This window comes from Erinaceus europaeus, chromosome 10 (assembly GCF_950295315.1).
Source record: "Erinaceus europaeus chromosome 10, mEriEur2.1, whole genome shotgun sequence".
Lineage (NCBI taxonomy): Eukaryota > Metazoa > Chordata > Mammalia > Eulipotyphla > Erinaceidae > Erinaceus > Erinaceus europaeus.
The window spans coordinates 122,041,663-122,050,203 of record NC_080171.1 but is presented as its reverse complement, the minus strand read 5'-3'; positions in this window follow the sequence as shown (position 1 = coordinate 122,050,203).

Here is an 8,541-nt window from a genome sequence, read left to right as displayed (position 1 = left end):
ATATAACTAAAATATGCCTACTAGCTATCTACAAAGTGGAGCAGCCCCCCCAACTCTTCATCTGCACTATTCCAGCCTTTAGGTCCATAGTTGTTCAATAATTTGTTTGGCTTTGTATGTTGACTCTCTTTTCAGCCACCAGGTTCCAGATGCTAGCATGATGCCCACCAGACTTCCCTGGACAGACAGCCCCACTAGTATGTGTCCAGTAGCTCCGCTTCCCCAGAGCCCTTCCCCACTAGGGAAAGAGAGAGACAGGCTGGGAGTATGGATCCACCTGTCAACGCCCATGTTCAGTGGGGAAGCAATTACAGAAGCCAGACCTTCCACCTTCTGCATCCCACAATGACCCTGGGTCCATGCTCCCAGAGGGTTAAATAATACAAAAGCTTTCAGGGGAGGGGATGGGTTATGGAGATCTGGTGGTGGGAATTGTGTGGAGTTGTACTCCTCCTATCCTATGTTTTGTCAATGTTTCCTTTTTGTAAATAAAGAATGTTTAAAAAGTCATGATAGCTCAAAATGTTGCAGTATCTAATGAGATGGAGGGAAACATAAGAGTTCATGTGAGCTCCAGGGTGACTAGAAGCTGCTCCTCATTCTAGCAGCGTTTATGATCTAGCCAGCAAGACAGATGCCCAAGCAGGTAGCTGCAAGCATATACGGTAGGTATTTACACATCCCTGCAACCTGTGAGCAGTGAAGATCACGCTTACAGGATCCCATTAGCCAGATGAGTGAAAGCAGAGATATTAAGAAATACTTTCATGGTCCGGGAGGTGGCGCAGTGGATAAAGCACTGGACTGAAACATGAGGTCCCAAGTTCAACCCCAGGCAATAAATGCAGCACAGAGGAGTGTCTGGTTCTCTCTCTCTCTCTCTCTCTCTCTCTCTCCCTTCTGTCTTTCTCACTAATAAATCAATGACATACTAAAAAACCTAAAATAAAAATAAATACTTTCAGGAAGATAACATGCATAAATTGAACGCATGGTGAAAAATAGAGTGACTTATACACAACATACATGCCTGGGAAACTACACTCCTGAAATATTATTAAATCAACAAAAAAAAGGAAAAAAAATGAATGAAACCCTCTAAGAAAAAAACAGTTGAAGGAACATGTTCTGTGCTAACAATTCTACTTGGTCAGATGCTAGTGTGGGAATCATAAACTAGAAGTCTCTTAGAATGAGTCCAGCAGAAAATGTTAGTGGGTGGGCGGGGGTGTGCCCAGTCAAGCACACACAGTGCTATGCCTGTAGGAGGTCCCGGGTTTGATTCCCCACTTCCCAGCTGCAGCTGGCACGCTTCACCAGCTGAGAAGCAGGGATACAGGTGTCTTTCTCTCCCTCTCTATCTACCCCTTCCCACTCAAATTCTCTTTGTCCTATGGAATACACTATAGAAAAAGGGGGAAAAATTGGCTACCAAGAGTGGTGGATTTGTGGTGCTGGCACTGAGCCCCAGCAATAACCCTGAAGGGAAAAAAAGAAGAAGAAGAAGAAGAAGAAGGAGAAGAAGAAGAAGAAGAAGAAGAAGAAGAAGAAGAAGAAGAAGAAGAAGAAGAAGAAGAAGTAGTAGTAGTAGTAGAGGAGGAGGAGAAAGAAAGTGAAAGAAAATTTTAGGCAGAAAGTAGCAGCAGTTTAAGTAAAAGATGTAGACGTTGTTTACAATGTACAATGCTATTTTCAAATTAAAAAATGAAAATCATTTAGAAAATATATTTAAAGAAATAGCCTTTATTTCTTTTTAGCCTTTATTTCTCTATTTGCTAAGGACTTCCTCTGAAATATCCTCTCCCCCATAAAGTCTCCCTGCTCTCTTTCAGCAGCCACAGCTATCTGAATAAGCCTGTCAGCTTCTTAGATTGCAAGTATTTGCATAAATAATATTTTACCTCAGTTTCCTTTTCTACACTTCATACACTCTTACAAGTCAGGATGTTTACTGAGCGCCTATTATCAGAGGTTCTCAGCTCAGCATAGCCACGTGTGACTTTGCACCTTTCTAAGTATATCCTTCACAATTAAACTCTGAAAATAATTATTCTCATGAAGCACTAACAATAATAGCACATTTTTTCCTCTAGAGGGAGTTTGAAGCACTTACTTTCACTTCATATCTGAAGATTTCTTTTTTTTTTTCTGGGTCAAGGACATCCTCATGATACATAACTAGATTGCTAACCATGGGATATAGCTTATAAGGGTTTGGATATGGTGGGTATATGGTGTGTGTGTGTGTGTGTGTGTGTGTGTGTGTGTGTGCGCGCGCGCGCGTGTGTGAATAGAACTGGATTGGATAAAAAAATTTTTTTTCTTTTTTTTAGAAGTCTCCTGCACTGAGATGATTTAAACATACTGTGACTGTATAGACAGACCTTGCCAAAGACTAACCAACTGACTTACCCCTAGAAATCAAGAATGAATGAAACACAAAGCAGGTGGCCAGAAGGTTACTTACAGCTTCCACTAGTTCAGATAAAAAGTGTGCCCTGCTTGTTTCCCCAGATTAAAAAGCCACAGAAGGGTTTTGGCCCTACTTAGTATTAAGGATGTCATCAGTCTTAAAATTCTACATTCATTTACTTCCTGAGACCACAGGACTTAATAATATCAGCACTCTCGTATCTATCACACAACAATACCATTAATAACAAACAGAACTGCTATTATAACTGTTATTATTTCAGAACATTTTCTCTGAAATAATAAAGACAAACCCCAGGAAGGCAAATTCATTCGCTCAAGGTCAAAAAACCTAATCTGTTCTGAATACAAATGAGCATCAGAGTGATACATAGTGGTTTAACAATGATATCATTTCAAAATGAATTCTACCAGTTAGTAATTGGATGGGAAAATAAACTCTAATTTTCAGTAAAACTTTAACAAAAATGTATGTCATTTGAGACAAATTAAGCTAGCAAGACTGTTCAAAAGGAAAAACTATTTTCACAGAGATGATGATGGGGGACACATTGGCTGTGTGCAAGCACTGCGCCTTAGCAATAAACCTGATGGCAACAATAAGTCTAAGTACTTTTTATATAAATTATGTGATAAATGTTTATCTGACCTGATCCAGCTTTCCAGTCCTATTTCCAATTCTGAAACCATTTTCCCAGAGAATACTTTTAGCCCACCTGCATGTTAGCTGTCAGGCTCAGGCAAAAATTAGTAAAGTCACGGGCCCTTGGAATATACCTAAAATAGACTTCCTAGCTTCTTCCAACATGAAGACCCCAAATCTCCTCTGCTCTATTCTTACCTTTAGGTTCCTGATTATTAAACAGTTTTTTCTGCTTTATATCTTAATGCTTTTCCACCACCAAGTTGCAGATGCTACTATGACACCAACCTGACCTCCCTGGACAGACAACCCCACCAGTGTGTCCTGGAGCTCCGCTTCCCCAGAGCCCTGCCCCACTAGGGAAAGAGAGAGGCAGGCTGGGAGTGTGGATCCACCTGTCAACGCCCATGTTCAGTGGGGAAGCAATTACAGAAGCCAGACCTTCCACAATCTGCATCCCACAATGACCCTGGGTCCATACTCCCAGAGGGATAAAGAATAGGGAAGCTTCCAATGGAGGGGATGGGCTACAGGGCCCTGGTGGTGGGAACTGTGAGGAGTTGTACCCCTGTGATCTTACAACCTTGTTGGTCATTATTAAATCATTAAAAATAAATAAATAAATAAATAGTTTCCCTGAATTACTGCCACAAAGTAGGCTGACTTTTTTTAAAAATATTTATTTTATTTATTTATTCCCTTTTGTTGCCCTTGTTGTTTTATTGTTGTAGTTATTGTTGTTGTTGTCGTTGTTGGATAGGACAGAGAGAAATGGAGAGAGGAGGGGAAGACAGAGAGGAGGAGAGAAAGATAGACACCTGCAGACCTGCTTCACCGCCTGTGAAGCGACTCCCCTGCAGGTGGGGAGCCGGGGTTCGAACCGGGACCCTTATGCCGGTCCTTGTGCTTTGCGCCACGTGCGCTTAACCCGCTGCGCTACAGCCTGACTCCCAGTAGGCTGACTTTTAATTTGGAAGGTTTTTTTTGTTTGTTTGTTTTGTTTTTTTACTTAGACTTAGGGTTCAAATATATCCTCGGGAGTCGGGCGGTAGCGTAGTGGGTCAAGCGCATGTGGCTGCAAAGCGCAAGGATCCCAGTTCTAGCCCCCGGCTCCCCACCAGCAGGGGAGTCACTTCAAATACATCCTAATAGACAAAAGCACATAGGTTCACAAAGGTATACTCATTTATACATTGAGCATAAGTCTCACTCCTTTCTAAACTTGCCTTAGTATTATTTATCCCCCCTTCTATTCTATCATAGATTCAAACTTGTTAGAGGATGATGATGAGGAAGCAAAAGTTTGCAGGAGGTAAAAGAGATCATTGTAGAGGCACAAGAGAGCTTATAGGAAGATGGACAGCAGAGACAAGAGGTGAGAAGGGTTACTGAGTAGCACTGAACTCCCTTGTTGTCCACCTCAAACATCACTGGAAGTGGCTGTGAACCCAGTAAGATTTCCTCTCTACAGGCGGGGGAGATAGCATAGTGGTTATGCTAACAGACTGTGCTCTCGACAAGCCACAGAAAACACATAAAGTAAGTGGTGGTTCCCCAAGCCTTGATTCTTGGGAGTCAGGCGGTAGCGCAGCCGGTTAAGCGCACATGGTGCAAAGCGCAAGGACCAGTGTAAGCAGGTTCCAGCCCCCGGCTCTCCACTTGCAGGGAGTCACTTCACAGGCAGTAAAGTAAGTCTGCAGGTGTTTTTCTCTCCCCCTTTCTGTCTTCCCCTCCTCTCTCCATTTCTCTCTGTCCTGTCTAACAACAATGACATCTATAACAACAACAATAATAACTACAACTACAATAAAAAACAAGGGCAACAAAAGGGAAAATAAATAAATATACACATATATAAAAAACATATTTTTTTAAAGTTGTGATTCTAAAACAACTGGGTTTCAGTCTTACAATTTAGTTCCAGATTAAGTTATAGCTAATTGGTATAACAATGATACTAACAGGTCTCAATGATTGCTTCAGAAAGATATATCCTAATGATTCTACTGCAGGAACTAAAAAGAGTGGGAAAATTACAAAGTATACATTTTAAATAAGGCACAGTGACCTGTGTGCCATGGGAACCAAGTGAGCTGGAATTCCAGGCTGAGGGAAGTCTCTTGAGAGCAAGCTGCCCACAGCTGCTTGTCTCAGGAGATGGGAGAAACGAGAGTCTTGTCTCATTCAGATTACAATCTGGAGGGACATGAAATCAGCAAGGATTTGGGCCTTCAGATGGACTGAGTGGGTGTCTGACATATCTAATTCCAAATTAACTTCTCCTAAAGGACACTAGCAACATTCTGACACTGCTGATAAAAGGTCAAAAGGCCTGTGGTTTGGGAAACAAAGACAATAACTGGACACTCAGACACTCTCTTCCCAGGTGCCACTCACTTCACATCTTCACAATAATTAACGTTAAGGTCAAGTAGAGGCTTAACTCCCAGGCCTCTGAGTCTCCTTCCTAAATTCACTTGTTTTCTGTCAAGTCAGCCTGTATAACGTCAACTCTCTTGAGTGTGGGGATGTTGACTGGAATAACATCACTGGCCTGGCCTCCAACTGTTGGTTCAAATGTCAATAAAGCTTTTCACTCTTTTTCAACAACAACCACAACAAGGCCTGGAACACAGAGTGAAGTTCCCACAGTCTCCTAATGTTTAGGAAACAAAAGCCCTAGAGAAAGATCCAGCCAGGCTGGAGAGAGTCCACCTGGAGAGCGCACTGCTGCGCCATGTGCTCAGCCCAGGTTGAGGCCCCACTCCCTCCGCACTGAAGCCAAGTCCCTGTGCTGTGGTGTTTCTCTCCCCATCCCACCACTTCCTCTCAATCTCTAAAGTAAATAAATAAATAAAATTTCTTTTAAAAGAAGGATAAAGTCTACTTCAAACATATGAAGCAACTAGAACTCTCATATATTACAAGTAGATGGATAAATTAATAGTATATATAAGGAACCTCTTTGGCAAAATACAGCAAACACACATCTTATGATTCACAAATAATACTCCTCAAGGGAGCTGGTGGTGAAGCACCTGACTGAGCGCACATGTTACCATGCACAAGGTCCCAGGTTCAAGCCCCCGCCCCCACCTGCAGGAGAGGGTAAAGCTTCACAAACAGTGAAGCAGTGTTATAAGTGTCTTTCTTTTTCCCTATCTTTCCCTTCCCTCTCAATTTCTCTGACTCTATCAAATAAATAAAATATTTTATGTAAAAAAAAAAAAAAGAATTCAACCCCTCATATTTACCCAAGGGATAAGTCATAGCTAATAAACTTCATTTACAATTAGATTTATAGCAACTTTACTTTGTAAGAACCAGAAGGAAGGGGAACTCCAAGAGAAATTACAAATAAGTCAAACTGTACTCACTGATGGCTCAGAGCCAAAGCACACACTTCAAATGTCTGAGGCCCTCCACTTGCTGGTCTGCTTCTAATTCTGCTTCTAAGACCCCTTCTGTTTCGATCATCACGTGAGGTTCGCTTGCATTGCTTAACGCTGTGGTCTATTTACATAATCATTGTTTTGTTTGAGACCCGCACTGGTTTAATCCCCACTGGTTTAATTCCCCCACTAGTTTGTGCACTTTTTCCTTCTCCCCACCCCCTATCCTACATACTTCCTCTTCCTGACACTTCCACCTCAGGAGATATATAAAGGACAGGATTTTCTAATGAAAGGAGATTGATTGATTACGCTGCATCCCCGCTCATCAATAAAGCTTGCACTGCGTCCCAGCTCAGCCATGAATCCCTAGTCGTCTGTCTCCTGCCTGTGAAGCTAGCCCAGCATCACTGACCCTGGAGACACACGCATCCTGAAGAATGTTATATGTTGCATGATCTGGGGTCGTCTGGAACTGCTGAGGCCTTGAACTTAACTGTCTCCTGGGTGTGTTTGGTATTTACTCACCATCAGCATAGCTCCATGTCCATTTTTCTATTTTTAATTACTTATTAATTATACAGGACAGAACAGTGATTAATTTTAGAGAGGCAGAAATAGGCAGGGGTATAGAAAACGATGGGGGGGTGGGCAGTGGTGCACCCAGCTGAGCTCACAGATTACAAAGCAAAAGGACCCAGGTTCAAATCCCCACTCCCCACCTGCAGGGGTGAAGCCTCACTAGCACCAAAGCAGCTACACTGTCTCTCTCCTTCTTTATCCCCCCTTCCCTAATCTGGAACATTACAGATCAGTCTAGTGGTTCTCAACTGGGGACATACAAATATAAAAATTCATGGGCATTAGCACACCTGGTTAAGCACACATAGTACAAAGCACAAGGATCCATGCAAGAATCAGGTTCAAACCCCCAGCTCCCCTCCTATGGGGGGATCGGTCACTTCACAAGCGGTAAAGCAGGACTGCAGGTGTCTGTCCTTCTCTTTCTCCCCCTTCTCTCTCAATTTCTCTCTGTCTTATCCAATAAAATGGAAAAAATGGTCACCAGGAGCAGAGGACTTACAGTGCAGGCACCAAGCCTCAGTGATGACCCTGGAGGAAAAAAAGAATAAAAATAAATAATAAAATAAATAATAAAAATTCATCAAGCTATAGATTTATGTGTGTCTCAATAACAAGTTTCTAAAGACAAAACTCTTTAATCTTAGAACTAAAAATGCTTAGTGATCACATTGATCAACTTCTATTTTATAGATGAGGAAACAAAGGTTTGAAAACATGAGGAAGTCTGTTAATGTCATTTAAGCAATGTATTCATTTGTTCATCAGATAACTACTGAGAGCTTACTTCTGCTAAGAAAGTATTGAAACACAAGTAAAACAAGACAAACACAACAGCTACTATCATGAAGAGTACAGCTTAGCGACACGAACATAAATTAAAGAAATATAACATGAATCTCTAATTGTATATCATGACAGATGTTATAAGGGACTGGCAGAGGGTGTTTGAGTAATGCTTCGGGGTTAAAATTCAAAATGCAGCTCACCTGCTTGACAGATGGCTGCTCACACTGCTGCCTCACATCCTTCTTTCCTTTGAACTTTTAAAAACTGAAGCTAATTTTTAACACCACGTGGATTATCTCTCCAGATTTCCAAGGTCAATCTTTAATTGTATATTAGACACATAACAGATAAATATAAAGTAATGGCCTTTTCCCAAGACATTTACCAAAAAAAAAAAAAAAAAAAAGACTCAATTACAGCAGGAAAATATTTGACTTTGACATATATTTCCTTAGTATTAAACCTTAATTCTTTAGGTGCATAAGCTGTATGGCCTGGCAACAGATCCTAACCATCTTTCCCTTAGCAGGGAGGTTCAAATATGGATGTCTCTGATATACACATGTATCCAATAATTATAAATTAGTCAACTTAGATAACAATCTCAGGACATCAGGAATACAGTCAAAACAAACAACACACCATTTTTATGTTTTCTATTGGTGGGTTAATGGATTACAGTCAACAATAAAATATAGTAGT